The sequence below is a fragment of the Schistocerca piceifrons genome, chromosome 8, assembly GCF_021461385.2.
Source record: "Schistocerca piceifrons isolate TAMUIC-IGC-003096 chromosome 8, iqSchPice1.1, whole genome shotgun sequence".
Classification (NCBI taxonomy): Eukaryota; Metazoa; Arthropoda; class Insecta; order Orthoptera; family Acrididae; genus Schistocerca; species Schistocerca piceifrons.
This window is the reverse complement of record NC_060145.1, coordinates 403,717,149-403,734,794: the sequence shown is the minus strand read 5'-3', so window position 1 is coordinate 403,734,794 and position 17,646 is coordinate 403,717,149.

The following is a 17,646-nucleotide window of genomic DNA, read 5'->3' as shown; positions in this document are numbered from 1 at the left end:
GAGGAGAGCTGTGTCAGAGTGTAGATCGGCGCTGACCATGGCACGCAGCCATCTCCAGAGCTGGGAAGGTTTGTCATTGCCTAGTTGCTCGACGTGGAGCACTTGCCGTATTGCTGCCTCAGTTGAGTGTGCAAGCCGATGTAGAACTGTCTTTTTGGCTAGAGTGTACCAAGTAGATGAGTCCGGGGCGTCGACCAGGTCAGCAATCTAGTCCTCCTGGTCATGCAGGTGGGTGATGAGGCACAGAAGCATGGTTGACTCGTTGAGTTTGTAATGGTCGAACACTTCGTCCACAATTTTGAACCAGGTTGTTGCTCTGTCGGGATTTAATGGCGGCAGCATTGGTAAGTGTTGTAGAATTTTCGGAAGAACAGGTTGCATTGAATTTGTCGGGGCCTGCCTGAATTGAGCTGTTGTTGCTGTAGTATTCCAGGAGAGTGTGCCTCCAGGGGATGAGACGACGATGGCTGGTCACGTGGCAGCGTGAAGGTGACGCATTGTGGTTGAGCGTGATCCGTCACAATGCGGAACGCCGACATGGGTGAGACACTGTAATGTGTCAATTGTAGTTGCGGAAGCTCAAAACGTTGCGGGTGTGTTTGGATTGACGCATCGTGGAAGACTGATGCAGATGAGGCACCGAGATGTGCCGAGAACAGTAGTGGAAGCTCGACTGGAGCCGGCGCGGGGGTGACAGGTGAGAAAAAGTTCAAAGTTTGAGAACACGTGTTAGTCCACGGAAAGGTCGACGTATCATCAGAGCCGGGGCCACCTGTGTTGCAGGGAGGCTGCGGAGGTGCAGGCTGTCCAGAAGCACAGTGTGTGAAATGATGTCGAACGTGGGACGGAATGTGTGAATGTTCACTGTTCATAGTCACTCCACTCAAAATGGTGTGCGGATAAGGTGAATGTCGTGGCACAAAACACTGATGCGTAGCAGTGGGACGGAGGTGGAGGTCAGGCACAGATAACAAATTATTGTTCCTGTAGCAGGCCGAGGTATCGAAGTAGGATGGCATGTGCTGACGCTGAACCAAGGTAGGCGCGGGCATGGTCAGATGCTGAGGAGATACACCTGTGAACGAAGCAGTTCCGGCCACATAGCAGGTATTCATGTGGTACTGCACAGATTGCGGCATGGCAAATCGTTGTCTTGGCGGTAGTAAGTTGTCCGTCGAAGCATTTGCAGAAATTGGCATTGGTCCCGCACTGCACGGAGATCCATAAGAGGTAACTGCACAGTCGATGAGGGAGGGCACATGAGGTGGGAACAAAGGCGTTTGATGGCTGGAGTCATGTGCACTCCTAACCTCACCTATTGTTGCAGGCTCAAAAACGTCTGGTGAAATCGGCGGAATCATTGAGTGAAAGGCATCGCGTTGCAGTCCTGGTGGGCGTACATCACCTGCAACACGATGCATGTTGATCACAAAATCCGGCGTTAGGCGCTGGGCCGAAGTCATTGTTCAAATGCTGTGTCGATGTAATACACATGAAAATAACTGACGCGGAGCTTGCAGACACAGTAAAATGGCGAAAACAGAAGACGTTGCAACTCGGGGTCACCAGTGAGGAGGATTACCGGGTTGGTTGCACGAATAATCACACCCTTTTAGCAATAGTTCATTTATTAACCTTAACACATACAAGGATCACAAATAACTGAACTGAACATGGCAGAACAGCCAAAGATAATGCTTAGAGTCCAAAGATGAATGCATATCGATGTTGGTGTTAATTTCATTGGTGCCACAAATAGTTTACAACACATGACCTGGGATAAAAATTATAGTGAATTAAATGCTGAAGTAAAATTTAATTTATTCCATGATAAAGTCATATAGTTGTTTGAAAACAGCTTTCCTCGTAAAATAATCAGAAAGGACATTAAACATCCAAGTAAAGAAACTTGGATTACTAGCCAAATTAAAGCATAATGTGAAAGGAAAAGGGAAATGTATCTGTTGGCAAGAACAGGTAAAGATCCTGCAGTAGTTGCATACTCCAAAAATGACGCAAGGTGACTAAGAAAGTCGTTTCAAATAATAAATGTGCACCTTACATCAAAAATCATTCCAACAACAGACATAAGCCATATGGAATGTAGTCCTATATGGAACATAGTGAAATGAGGGACAGGACAGCAGGCCACAGAACAGGATAACATCATTGTTGGTTCAAATGGAGGGTTTATGCATGATCAGTCCCAGGTGGCAGGTATGTTTTTAATCTATGTATGTTTGCAGATGGGGATATTCAGCTGGAAAATAATTGTTAAAATTCATCGTGGACCTTCATCTGCACAATTCGCTTCACTACTAGTTTCAGTCAAATGAACATTATGAAGCATAAGCTGCCATAAACAGCTGGAAAGTTATACCCTAATAAGGAGTAATTTGAGTCCACCATAGTAGTGAAACAATTTCTTTTCAATAATGGCTGTGTACAATAGTTATTTTTGGAGAAGCAGAGCTCACAACAGAAAGTAACACACTGACCTATTTACATTATACAACATAACATCACAGGTTGGCATTTTCCGTGATCTGTCTAAGATGTTTGATTGTGTAAATCACAGTATCCTCCTAGATAAAATAAGGTTTTGTGGAACTGGTAGTATCAGTCAACTGATGGATAAAAAGTTCCAACACCTAGAAATAATAACTGTAGAGTAATGAAATTTCAGGAATACACTTTTCTAGGAAACATATTTAAGTGATTATGTTGCAGGATCACAGGTTAATATAAACATGAGAAAAACCAATGCAAATGTGAAATGTTGATACATTAATAACTAACATAACTGCCAGAATGTTGAATGCAAACATGCAAACGTGCATTCATTTTGCTGTGCAGCTTCTGGATATCAGTTTGTTGAATGGAGTTCCATGTCTGTTGTACTTGGTCAGAGTCAATACAGGGATAATTAATGCTGGTTGTGGATAAAGCTGGTTGTCATCTGATTATCTCCCATAGATGCTCGATTGGAGATATACGTGGTGATTGAGCAGGCCAAGGCTACATGTCAACATTGTTTGATGTTTAGAATATTCCTATCTCCCAATTGTGGTGACAGGCACTGCACACATATGAGATTTTATTTCAGTTAACAGCACCCTGTCCAACTCTTTGCTCACTTGTTTCACAGCAGTGTTGACTCAGTGCTGGTCATGATACTGCAGGACTTCCACAAAACTCATGCTTGCGTCTGCAGTTGCTACTCATAGTCATTCATTGATTCTGTCATGAAGTACACAAAGCAAGTGTATACTCAAAATCTGAGTTTTAGGCTTGGGGGGGGGGGGCAGAAAGATAGTAAATGTTAATTTTTGGACAAATGATGAAATAGTTTTGAGATATCACAGTAAATGATTCTGGGAACACTTTCTGTTAATGAATATTCATGACATATTGTGGCATCTGTCTGCTAGGTTAGGAATGGTGCAGGTTTCATTTGTGGCGATTTTTTGTAGGCAAGAAGAGAGGGGCAACTACTCTCCCCTGCCCCTTAATGGCTACATCATTGATACAAACTATTGCATACACCTGATATTTAGCCTTTCATAATCTAATATGTTTTGCTAGAATCTAGCCTCCAAGACATTCTCTTGTAACCATAATTTTCAGACCTTTAAGTGCACTTATGAGCAGATTATATTGTCACTACCAGAAACTGGATACAGTCAGGCCAGTTCACATTAACCACAGTTCTTTACTTTCCCCCAGTTGTGAAATAAACTGAGCTGCTGGGAAATGGCCTTCTGTTATTAGTTATTCAGATTTATTGGTGTACCTTCAGTGTAATTTATTTACAAAAAAAGTATTACCCATAGACCATGTGGTATGAACATTTATGCATTCAGGGTGTAAATTTGCTATCACATGCTCATTAGAGGCATTAAAAACATATTTATAGTAAAAAATCGCGTTCTAAATTCAGTGAACTTAGGCATTAATCCATTGTAATCAAACCTGAATGTCTTATGGAGCAGAAACTTTAATTTTAAATAGAAAGATGGATATTGAAGAAATTTAAAAGAAAGAAGAAAGGTTATTAGGAAAATATTAGGCCCCCAATATTACTGATGGAGAAACTCATAGGCTGAGAAGTAATAAGGAAATAGAAGAATACGCGGACATAAATAGTGACATGAGAAAATGAAGATTTAAATTTTATGGGCACATTAATGGAATGAGATGCACTAGGATGACAAAACAAATAGTAAAACTCAACAAAAACAGAAGTAAGGGCAAAACTGAGCAAATTAAATGGATCACTGCAATTAAGGATGATCTTAAAGTAGTCAGTATAACTCAGGGAGATGTTACAGATAGAAAAACATTCAGACAAAAGATATTCCATAGGAAAGTTTGTCAGAGGGAAATTAGAAAATGGAATGGAACACCATGGTCTGACGAAAGAAAAAGACTTCATTCTGAAAGGATGAAACAAACTTGGACACAAAGAAAGTCCAACCATCAAAAGTGACATTGATTGATTCTACCTCGCATGGTGCTATTGGGTCCATATATGAATAATAATAAATAATAATATTGCTCTTATTAATGTATACTCTTTCATCTGGCATGTTATCATACAACATGAAATTCCCATCCTGTACAGCTTGTGAGTTCAGTAAAAACACACTTATATCCAACTCACAAAAATTACCTCACTTGTATTTTAATAATTTTTCAGTACACATAGTGGAAAGATATTGTTACAAGCTACTCAAAAACTATTTTTTATACTGCATATCATTTTATCAAGTAGATTCTTCAAATTCCAGTTTCTGTGATTCTCAACACATTGTTCATTGACATTTTCTGACACAAAAAAGCCGTATATATTCTGCTGGTGTCTCAAAAGGCAGCTGCTGGATTGCAGTCGCATGGCACTAACTTGTCATGGCCGACAGTTAGTGGCACCAAAACGTTTGAACAAATTCAACTTTTAGTGACACCATTGAAATCTGATAATTTCTCTTGTAGTATTTGTGATTCACTTCAAGTAACACCACTTTAATTACATGTGGAACCCATCTTCAGCCACTGCACACATATTTGCATTCTTCTCTTAGTTTGCAGTCCATCACTGTTTCTCCTGTGTGTCCATCTGTCAGTGCACAAGTTGTTGGATCAATTTCCTACTTTGTCTGCCAAGATTATCCTTCCTCCGAGCTCTAATGGACATCCTGTCAGGGTACTAGTGCATGGGAAAAAGGAGTTTTGAAATCTTTCAGAGCAAGCTATGATTTTTCTGATTTTATTATGGCAATCACTTCTCTGTATATAGGTGGGTACCAACAGAATATCTTCACAATTGGAGGAGAAAGTTGGTGATTGAAATTTCATGAGAAGATCCTGCCACAATGAAAAATGCCCTTCTTTTAAAGATAAGCACCCCAATTCACATATCATGCCCATAGCACTCTCTCCTCTATTTTGCAATAATACAGAATCAGCTGCCCTTCTTGAATTTTTTATGTCTTCCATGAGTCCCAGCTGAGTAGATCCCACACCACACAGCAGTTCTCCAGAATAGGACAGGCAAGCATGTGTAAACAATCTCTTTTGTAGACTTGTTGCACTTCCTAAGTGTTCTGCCAATAAACTGCTGTTCTTGGTTTGCTTTCCTCAAATGTTAAAATGTGTGTGAAATCTTGTGGGACTTAACTGCTAAGGTCATCAGTCCCTAAGCTTACACACTACTTAAACTAAATTATCCTAAGGACAAACACACACACCCATGCCCGAGGAAGGACTTGAACCTCCACCGGGACCAGCCGCACAGTCCATGACTGTAGGGCCTTAGAACGCTCGGCTAAACCCGCACAGCGGTTTGCTTTCTTTAAAACATTATCTACATGATTTTTCCAATTTAAGTTATTTATAATTCTGATCACTAAGTATCAGGTTGGATTTATGGTCTTTAGATTATGCTGACTTATTGTGTAACCAAACTTTAGCGGACTTCTTTTAGTACCCATGTGGATGACTTCATACTTTTTAATTATTTATAGTCAGTTACCACATTTTACATGATATATATTGTATAAATCATTACACATTTGGTTTTCATCAGCTGAAGACCTTACCTGATGGTAAATGATGGCTTCTTCTGCAAAAAAAGGTAAAGGTCTGCTCAGATTGACTCATAAGTCATTTATGTAGATCAGGAACAGCAGGTGATGTATCACATTTCCTTGGGAAATGCCAGTTATTACTTCTGTTTTACTCAATGACTTTCTGTCAGTCGCTACGAACTGTTGTCTATCTGACTGGAACTCAAGAATCCAGTCACACAACTGAAGCAATACTCAATAGGCACACAATTTGTTTAGAAGTCACTTGTGAGGAATGGTGTCAAAAGCCTTCTGGAAATCTAAAATATATGTAATCAATCTGACATCTGCTGTTGATAGCACTCATTACTTCATGAGAATAAAGAGCTAATTATATTTTACAAGAACAGTATTTTCTGAATATATTGTAGCTATATGCTAATAAGTCATGTTCTTTGAGGCAATTCATAATGTTCAAACGTATTTTAAATTGGTTCTCCTCAAATGGTTTCTCACTCAATGCAAATAAAACTCATTATATGAGGTTATGTACATCACAAAGTAATCTCAATGAAATTAACATAAAATGTAGAGATCAACCAATACAGAAAGTTGAAGATACAAAATTCCTGGGTGCTTATATAGACAGCAAATGTAATTGCTCAGTTCACATTCTCCATCTATGTAAAAAACTTAGCTCAGCAACATTTGCATTACGGGTAATTTCTTCAGTGGCTGAAGTTACTCCATTAAGGTTGTTTACTTTGGCTACTTCCGCTCATTGATCTCAAATGCTATCATATTCTTGGGGAACCAACCACTTGCAAAAAAAGTTTTCACCATCCAAAAAAAAGCAATCAGAATAATGTGTGAGGTCCATCAAAGACACTCTTGCAGGCACTTGTTTCAAAAGATAGGTATCCTAACAACTGCCTCACAGTACATTTTTTCCTTGCTGACCTTTGTGTGCAAAAATTATTCTATCTACCAAGACAACAGTAAATTCCATGGCTACAACACCAGAAACAAAAACAATCAACATGTCGAAATGAAACATCTCATCTGGTACAAGAAGGAGTTTACTACTCCAGCATTAAGCTGTTCAATGCTCTCCCACTACATATCAAATGTGTTCATACAGAACTGCCAAAATTTAAACAAGTTCTCAAGGATTACCTGACAGAGAAATCTTTTTATACTGTGGGTGAATATTTGAAAGAAAATGTATACCATCACTAAACTTATTGTGTCTAGAACCAGTTCAACTGATTTTATTGAGCATTTGAGCATTGTCACACTTTTTGTAGCAACAGATTGGCTGTACCTGTATTTACTCTTGTAGGCCTAATATCTGATTTAACTTCGTGCTCTTATTTATAACCTTTATTTGAAACTCCCTTTCCTGTTAAATTGTTGTTATGTTATCTAGTTGACATTGTATCTATTGCTGTATTTATAGCATATCTTACTTAAATTATGTAAAATTTGGCATTGAATTGCCCTTGTATCTATTGTAAGTTTAAATCAAAACCTGTAAAATTTGACATGTTCCATGTCCTTGTGATTGACTCACTAACTGGATCTACGGAACATGAAATAAATAAGTAAATAAACATAGTATATGTTCCAAAATCCCACTGCAGATGACTATTTTATATGCCATGCTGGATCACTCCTTTGCTAGCTAGGCTATGGAATAGCTGACAATTCTTGTTACCATTGCTTATACTGTTCTCACTATAACACATGCTAAACAGTTGCAAATCATGGGCCTGTGATTCAATATTTATTAATGACACTGGGCGTTTTCAACGTCTATTATCATCATCTTGCGAAGTTATGATCTGAAGATGGTTGTGAAGAACAACCAAAACTAATCACTGTCCTTTGACTATATATTGAAAATTGTGGCCTTTGCATTAAAAGATTTTACGTTAAAATGTTTTTGTTCAGTAAATTATATTAAGACTGCCACGTCCTCCCTGACATCCAGCTTCGCTAAGAATGAGGCTTATTTCCAGAGTATTTGTACCTCTGAATTTCTAGAGACTTGTAAAAGAGTAATTTGCTATTCAGCATACTACTTGAGTGATCTTTTTCTCCATATTGTAATAAGAATACTTTCCAGATCACTGCAAATGGATATAATACACACTGTGTTTCACAGTACACACTGTTGCCAATTTAGTTAAATGAACTCTCAAAATCTCAGGTATTAAGCCAGGTGGCATCATCCAAATGGTCCAATATTTCAGGAAGCTAACTTGCCATTTTCAGGTGGCCATGGCCATCAGCACCACATACTATCATCTGCCACGAGAGCCTAAAAACACAAATGAGTTCTTACTTCTTCAACACAATGGTTGAACTTCAAAAATTTTAAGAGACTGTCATTTGTTCAGTAACAGATACAATTAACTTACAGAACGATGGTAATTGTAGTAAAAATCCAAACAGTTCTCTCTCTCTCTCTCTCTCTCTCTCTCTCACTCACTCTTTCTTCCCCACCTCAACCCGCCACCTGACCACCTCTCTCTCTTGATACTTCCAGTTTTCCCCAGATATTATTCAGTAACACCCATGAAACATGGACCTTGCCTTTGGTGGAGAGGCTTGTGTGCCTCAGTGATGCAGATAGCCGTACCATAGGTGCAACCACAATGGAAGGGTATCTGTTAAGAGGCTAAACAAATGTGTGGTTCCTGAAGAGGGGCAGCAGCCTTTTCAGTAGTTGCAAGGGCAACAGTCTGGATGATTGACTGATCTGGCCTTGTAACATCAATCAAAACGGCCTTGCTGTGCTGGTACTGTGAACAGCTGAAAGCAAGGAGAAAGTACAGTCCTAATTTTTCCCGAGGGCATGCAGCTTTACTGTGTGTTTACATGATGATGGCATCCTATAGGGTAAAATATTCTGGAGGTAAAATAGTCCCCCATTTGGATCTCTGTGCAGGGACTACTCAGGAGGATGTCATTATCAGGAGAAACAAAACTGGCATTCTATGGATTGGAATGTCAGATCCCTTAATTGAGCAGGTAGGTTAGAAAATTTTAAAAGGGAAATAGACAGGTTAAATTTAGGTATAGTAGGAATTAGTGAAGTTTGGTGGCAGGAGAAACAAGACTTCTGGTCAGGTGAATACATGGTTATGAATCAAATGTGGATAATCCAGGAGTAGGTTCAATAATGAATAAAAAAAAAAAAATAAGAAAATGGATAAGATACTATGAAGAGCATGTTGAATGCATTTTTGTAGCCAAGATACACATGAAGCCCATGCCTACCACAGTAGTACAAGTTTATATGCCAACTACCTCCACAGATGATGAAGAAATTGAAGAAATGTATGATCAGATAAAAGAAATTGTTCAAAAAGTTAAGGGAGATGAAAATTTAATAGTCATGGATGACTGGAATTCGATAGCAGGAAAAGTGGTAGGTGAATATGGAATGAGGGTAAGGAATGAAAGAGGATGCTGCCTAGTAGAATTTTGCACAGAGTGTAACTTAATCATTGGTAACACTTGGTTTAAGAGTCATAAAAGAAGGTTGTATATGTGGAAGAGACCTGGAGGCACTGGAAAGTGTCAGATAGATTATATAATGGTAAGATAGAGATTTAGGAACCAGGTTTTAAATTTTGAGACATTTCCAGGGGCAGACATCAACTCTGACCACTGTTTATTGGCTATTACAGAAGGTTAAAACTGAAGAAACTGCAGAAAGGTAGGAACTAGAGGTTGTATAAAGTTTCAGAGGGAGCGTTATGGAACAATTGACAGTAACAGAGAAAAGGAATACCATGGAAGAAGAACGGCTAGTTTTGAGAGATAAAATAGTGAAGGCAGTAGAGGATGAAGTAGGTGAAAGGATGAGGGCTAGAGATACTGGATTTAATTGATGAACGAAGAAACTAAATGTAATTATGTAGAAGCATACACCACTAGGGGTAACACAGATGCTACCTACAGAGAAATTAGAGAGACCTTTAGGGAAAAGGGAACCACCTGTATGAATATCAAGAGCTCAAATGGTAAACAAGTCCTAAGCAAGATGTATGAGACAGGTGAAATACCCTCACTCATACTTAAAGAAGAATAAAATAATTCCAATCCCAAGGAAAGCAATTATTGACAGGTGTGAAAATTACTGAACTATGAGTTTAATTAGTCACAATTGCAAAATACTAACTTAAATTCTTCACAGATGAATGGAAAAACCTGGTAGAAGCCAACCTAAGGGACGATCAGTTTGGATTCCATAGAAATGTTGGAACACACAGGGCAATACTGACCCTATGACTTACATTCAAACATAAGCTAAGGAAAGGCAAACCTACATTTCTAGCATTTGTTGACTTAGAGAAAGCTTTTGACAATGTTGATGAATTATCCCTTTCAAATTCTGAAGGTGACAGGGGGAAAATTCAGTGATCAAATGGCTATTTACAATTTGTTCAGAAACCAGATGGCAGTTATAAGAGTTGAGGGGCATGAAAACAAAGCAGTGGTAGAGAAGGGAGTGAGAGAGAGTTGTAGCCTATCCCAGATGTTACTCAGTCTGTATATTGAGCAAGCAGTGAAGGAAACTAAAGAAAAATTCAGAGCAGGAATTAAAATCCACAGAGAAGAAATAAAAACTTTGATGTTTACCAATGGCATTGTAATTCTGTCACAGACAGAAATGGACCTGCAAGAGGAGTTGAATGAAATGGACAGTGTCTTGAAAGGAGAATGTAAGATGAACATCAACAATAGCAAAATGAGGATAATGGAATGTAGTTGAATTAAATCAGGTGATGCTGAGGGAATTAGATTTGGAAATGAGACAATTAAAGTAGTAGATGAGTTTTGCTATTTGAGAAGCAAAATAACTGAGGACAATCAGAGTCGAGAGGATATAAAATGTAGACTGGATATGGCAAGGAAAGCGATTCTGAAGAAGAGAAATTTGGTATAGATGTAAGTGTGAGGAAGTCCTTTCTGAAAGTATTTGTATGGAGTGTAGCCATGTATGGAAGTAAAACATGCACCATAAATAGTTTATACAAGATGAGAATAGAAGCTTTCAAAATGTGGTGCTACAGAAAAATTCTGAAGATTAGATGGGTAGATTATGTAACTAATGAAGAGGTACTAATAGAATTGAGGAGAAGAGGAATTTGTGGAACAACTTGACTAGGAGAAGGGATCAGTTGGTACGACTTGTTCTGAGGAATCAAGGGCTCCTCAATTTAGTATGGAAGGGAATTGTGGGGGGTAAAAATCACATAGGGAGACCAACAGATGAATATACTAAGCAGATTCAGAAGGATGTAGGTTGCAGCGGTTACTTAGGCCGGTATTACACTATCAAATTTCTTTGTCAAAGATTTGATCAAAGATGTGATCAAATATTCTGTCAAATATATTTGACAAAGATCTTTGACGTAGCGCTAGAAGGGGTATTACACTGTCATCAAATTTTTCGTCAAAGTTCAAGATGGCTGCCAACAACCTGTTATTAACCGCAACAGTTGCACGTACAGCGATTGCATTGTGTGCACATACGGAACAGAAGTGGGGGGAGGCGGGGGGGGGGGGGGGGGGGGGGGAAGGAACCATACATACGAGGTTGACAGTCTTAAATTCCTGGGATTACAACTTGATAATAAATTCAGTTGGGAGGAGCACACCACAGAACTGCAGAACCGCCTTAACAAATCTGTATTTGCAATTCGAGTGTTAGCAGACATAGGCAACATAAAAATGAAAAAGCTTGCATACTTTGCCTACTTTCATTCCATAATGTCATATGGGATAATATTTTGGGGTAAATCCTCAAGTCAGACAAAAGTTTTCAGAGTCCAAAAGCGTGTAATATGTATTAATTGTGGAGTAAATTCACGGACATCCTGCAGAAACCTCTTCAAAGAACTGGGTATACTAACTACTGCCTCGCAGTATATTTACTCCTCAATGAAATTTGTCGTAAATAATATATGTCTTTTTCCAACAAACAACTCAGTTCATACATACAATACCAGGAACAAAAATGATCTGCACAAGGACTTAAAAGGACTTACTTTAGTTCAAAAAGGGGTCCACTACTGCGGAACACTCATCTTCAATAATTTGGCAAACATAAAAAATTTAGTTACAAATAAAGATCATTTTTAAAGGAGCCTGAAAGACTTACTAGTGGCCAACTCCTACTCCATTGACGAAATTTTTAATAGAAACAAATGACGTATTTATTCATACTATTAGTATCGTTATTTCAGGTTTTAAAAAAATTGACATGTTCCACATCCACGAGGATCTCCTCAGCACAGATCTATGAAACGAAAAACTAATCTAATCTGGGTGAAGCCATGGGTTTTATGACGACACGATAAAAGCATTCAACAAAACTTGCTACGTGAGCTTACAGTGGAAGACGTCAAGTCATACATCAATTACTTAAGAATGGATGAGCATACATTTCTGTATGTGCTCAGTGAAGTGTATCCTCATATCACAAAGCACAATATTCACTTAAGAACTGCTACATCTTCAGAAGACAGGCTCACTGTAACACTCCGATTCCTTGCTACAGGAGAGGGTTATGTTTGGTTAGGTTAGGTCAGGTCAGGTCAGGTCAGGTCTCCAATCTTCTTAATCTATTTTTGTATTGAGGGTGCCTCACGTTGTAAATCGCCTCATCAGCTTCATACATCTCTATTAATTTTATAGTTGTCAGCATACACCAATTGTATTTACCGTCAATGTTTATAAAAACACTACAGACGACAGAACGGTGCAGCGATGCTAGTGCTCCATGTGGTAACATGTCACATTGCAGTGAACAGAAGACAAGCGATTTCTTTGATCAAATCTACAGCGAGGTCCTAGATTTGATCAAATATTGGACAACATTTGACAAAGTCCCTATTACACCATCAAATATCTTTGACAAAGATATTGGACAAAGAAATTTGATAGTGTAATACCGGCCTTAGAGATCAAGATACTTGCACAGGATAGAGTAGCATGAGGAGCCTGTAATCTCCCCCCTTCCTTCCTGATTCCAATTTATTGTCCACTTTAAACAATGTCCAGCAAAGTCTTTTATGAAGGTTTGAAAGGAGCAAAGCTTACAATAAACTTTATAGAGTACTTAGTGTGTAATATTGAGTTGGCTCCCATTCTTCTTGTCTGGGGGTCTGATTCTTGAACCTGAATATTTCACAACAGGTCCTCATAGTTTGTTTGAACTAAATAAATCTTAGGATTATTGTTGCTGCATTTTTTATGGAAATATATTTTCTCATATTTTAGTATAGCATACATAATTTTGGTATTTCATGTTAACAATGATAAAATTACATTGTTCATGCAAATATACAAAAATACTTCTGATCACACCTCAGAGACATGTTTAGGACTCTCACACTGAGTGGAAATAAAAATATTCGAAAGGGCTTACAGTTTTTCTTATCAAATGAGTTTCTATTAGTTTCTGTTACATTATTAATTTCAATTATTATTTCATAAATGAATCCAGAAATAAACATAGTAAATAGTACAGGATTGTGTAATTAATAATAGAAATTTTAAGTGTGCCAATAATTTCTAATTTCAAATGTTTAAAATAATAATAATAATAATAATAATAATAATAACATGCACCAATTAAACAATCAGAGGAAAACGAAATCTTAAGACAGCCACCAGAACAAGCACAAATAGAACACAAAGTGACACAGATGTTAGATATAGAAGAAAAATTTCAGCTAACATATATAGAATACAAAGACACAAATACAGACATTAGACCATTCTTGCATAGACCACCAAATAACCCACAAGTCGAAACAACAATAAAAACTATCAACACAATCATACACAACAAAATAAATGAAAACACAACTATGGCAGAGTTACAACTACTGGTTTACATAGGAGCACTCACTACACTAAATATACACACTAGGCAGAGATCAGAACCAACCAACACACAAAAGAAACCCACAAAACCAGCATGACAATACAGGGTACAGATCAAAATAGAAAAACTGAGAAAAGACATCGGACAGCTAACACAATTTATAAGAAATGAAATCTCGGAAAAAAAACGAAAAAGGTTAGGTAAAATCTCACAACAAGAAGTGACAGAGCAATTAGACGAAAAGAAGCAGAAATTACAAGCATTAGCCAAACGACTCAGAAGATACAAAAAAAGTGAAAATAGAAGGAAACAAAACCAAACATTCAACACAAACCAAAAGAAATTTTACCAGACAATAGATAACACACACATTAAAATGAACAATCCACCAAACATAACAGACATGGAACACTTCTGGAGCAACATATGGTCAAACCCGGTACAACATAACAGGCATGCACAATGGATACAAGCAGAAACAGACACATACAAGATGATACCACAAATGCCTGAAGTGATAATTTTGCAACATGAAGTCACCCAAGCAATTAATTGTATTCACAATTGGAAAGCCCCTGGAAATGATAAAATAGCAAATTTCTGGTTAAAGAAGTTCACCTCAACACATTCACATCTAACTAAATTATTTAACAGTTACATTGCAGACCCATACACATTCCCTGATACACTTACACACGGAATAACATATCTGAAATCAAAAGATCAAGCAGACGCAGCGAACCCAGCTAAATATCGCCCCATTACATGCCTACCAACAATATACAAAATATTAACTTCAGTCATTAAACAGAAATTAATGACACATACAACACAGAACAAAATTATAAATGAAGAACAAAAAGGCTGTTGCAAAGGAGCACGAGGATGTAAAGAGCAACTGATAATAGATGCAGAGGTGACATATCAAGCTAAAACTAAACAAAGGTCGCTACACTATGCATACATTGATTACCAAAAAGCTTTTGATAGTGTACCCCACTCATGGTTACTACAAATATTGGAAATATACAAAGTAAATCCTAAATTGATACAGTTCCTAAACATAGTAATGAAAAATTGGAAAACCACACATAATATCCAAACAAATTCAAATAATATCACATCACAGCCAATACAGATTAAGCGTGGAATATACCAAGGAGACTCATTAAGTCCTTTCTGGTTCTGCCTTGCTCTGAAACCACTATCCAACATGCTAAATAATACAAATTATGGATACAATATTACTGGAACATACCCACACTAAATCACACATTTGCTATACATGGATGATCTAAAACTACTGGCAGCAACAAATCAACAACTCAACCAATTACTAAAGATAACAGAAGGATTCAGCAATGATATAAGTATGGCTTTTGGAACAGACAAATGTAAGAAAAATAGCATAGTCAAGGGAAAACACACTAAACAAGAAGATTACATATTGGATAACCACAGCGACTGCATAGAAGCGATGGAAAAAACGGATGCCTATAAATATCTAGGATACAGACAAAAAATAGGAATAGATAATACAAATATTAAAGAAGAACTAAAAGAAAAATATAGACAAAGACTAACAAAAATACTGAAAACAGAATTGACAGCAAGAAACAAGACAAAAGCTATAAATACTTATGCCATACCAATATTGACCTACTCATTTGGAGTAGTGAAATGGAGTAACACAGACCTAGAAGCACTCAATACACTTACACGATCACAATGCCACAAATATAGAATACATCACATACATTCAGCAACAGAAAGATTCACATTAAGCAGAAAGGAAGGAGGAAGGGGATTTATCGACATAAAAAACCTACATTATGGACAGGTAGACAATTTAAGAAAATTCTTTCTAGAACGAGCAGAAACTAGCAAAATACACAAGGCAATCACTCATATAAATACATCGGCTACACCACTGCAATTTCATAACCACTTCTACAACCCTTTAGATCGCATAACATCAACAGATACGAAGAAAGTAAATTGGAAAAAGAAAACACTTCATGGCAAGCACCCGTATCATTTGACACAGCCACACATCGATCAAGACGCATCCAACACATGGCTAAGAAAAGGCAATATATACAGTGAGACAGAAGGATTCATGATTGCAATACAGGATCAAACAATAAACACCAGGTATTACAGCAAGCATATTATTAAAGATCCCAATACCACAACGGATAAATGCAGACTTTGTAAACAACAAATAGAAACAGTAGATCACATCACAAGTGGATGTACAATACTAGCAAATACAGAATACCCCAGAAGACATGACAATGTCACAAAAATAATACATCAACAGCTTGCCTTACAACATAAACTTTTAAAACAACACGTTTCTACATACAAGTATACACCACAAAATGTACTGGAGAATGATGAATACAAATTATACTGGAACAGAACCATTATAACAGATGAAACAACGCCACATAACAAACCTGACATCATACTCACCAATAAAAAGAAGAAATTAACACAACTAATCGAAATATCCATACCCAATACAACAAATATACAAAAGAAAACAGGAGAAAAAATTGAAAAATACATCCAACTGGCTGAGGAAGTCAAAGACATGTGGCATCAGGATAAAGTTGACATCATACCAATTATACTATCAACTACAGGAGTCATACCACACAATATCCACCAGTACATCAATGCAATACAGCTACATCCAAACATATATATACAACTACAGAAATCCGTAATTATTGATACATGTTCAATTACCCGAAAGTTCCTAAATGCAATATAACACATACCGTACAGTTAAAAGGAAGTAATGCTTGATCAAGGTCCGCGTCACTCCATCTTTAACCGGACTTAACGTCTGAGAAAGTGAAAGAAGATAATAATAATAATTTTAACTGTACATTCGGGACTAGTACTTACAAGTTATATCATCAAAACTGAAATATTTTATAAAGTAATTCCTTTTCATAAATTTTAGCTTGAACTATAATACGGTGTGGTACTGTGTATAAAATTATATGGAAGTTTTCAGAAAAGCAGCTGAGATATTATTGGCCCGTCCAAAATTCAAAAAATAATACTGATATCAACAACTACTGTTGAGAAAAAGTATATCTACAGCAGTAGGTGCCATTACAACATGCCCCTCATATAATATGGGAACAATGTGTTTACAATATTTTGTGACCTACTGTAAGGTTTGCCAAATGGTATACAAAATGATGCCAAAAGGTAGAATACAGATTCTCAAAGTTAAATTCCAAAATTACAAGAAAATTTAAGGTTGAATGATCGTCATTTCCCTATGAACGTAAGTATAGGTTAGCTTACAAAAACTGCAAAAGGTATATAAGGAAATGCATAGCATCTGACAAATTTCTGCTTACCATAAACAGAGTTCTTGTTGCATACAATTTGTCTATAGTCCAAATAAGTGTGAAACCAGAGTAGTGAAGTGGTAAAATTAACATATGGCAACAATTTCCAAAATTGTGGACAAAATTCACATGAAGTTGCTCAAAACATAAGAAAAATATCTACTATACACGTCACAATCTATACATATATGAGGACAAAGCATTCAGATTTCCAGATCTATGGAACATTCTGTCCCAAAACAAATGATACAAAGTCAAAACTACAATATTACAACACCAAACTAGAAATAAGTGC